This window comes from Bison bison, unplaced genomic scaffold, assembly GCF_000754665.1.
Source record: "Bison bison bison isolate TAMUID 2011002044 unplaced genomic scaffold, Bison_UMD1.0 scf7180017864036, whole genome shotgun sequence".
Classification (NCBI taxonomy): Eukaryota; Metazoa; Chordata; class Mammalia; order Artiodactyla; family Bovidae; genus Bison; species Bison bison.
The window spans coordinates 368,933-369,134 of record NW_011494608.1 but is presented as its reverse complement, the minus strand read 5'-3'; the positions used below and the strand labels follow the sequence as shown (position 1 = coordinate 369,134).

General features: G+C 40.1%; 1 protein-coding gene across 3 annotated transcripts in view; it reads left to right on the top strand.

The window, feature by feature from the left end:
• LRRC6 (leucine rich repeat containing 6) overlaps positions 1-202 on the top strand; it is a 71,221-nt gene that overhangs the window by 29,051 nt on the left and 41,968 nt on the right. The gene's annotated exons all lie outside the window — the stretch shown is intronic.

Sequence of the window (202 nt, the reverse complement as noted above, 5' to 3'; positions counted from 1 at the left end):
AGAATCCCATGGACAGAGGGGCCTGGGTGGGCTACAGTCCATGTGGTCGCATAGAACTGGACACATCTGAGTGAGTTCATACTCTTAAACTCCTGTGCCTTTTTTTTTTTTTTTACACTATTGCTTTTTATTAACTCACTCCCTATGTTAATTCTCAAGCTCTCATATACTTTGGAATACTTAGACAGGTTTTGTGTTCACT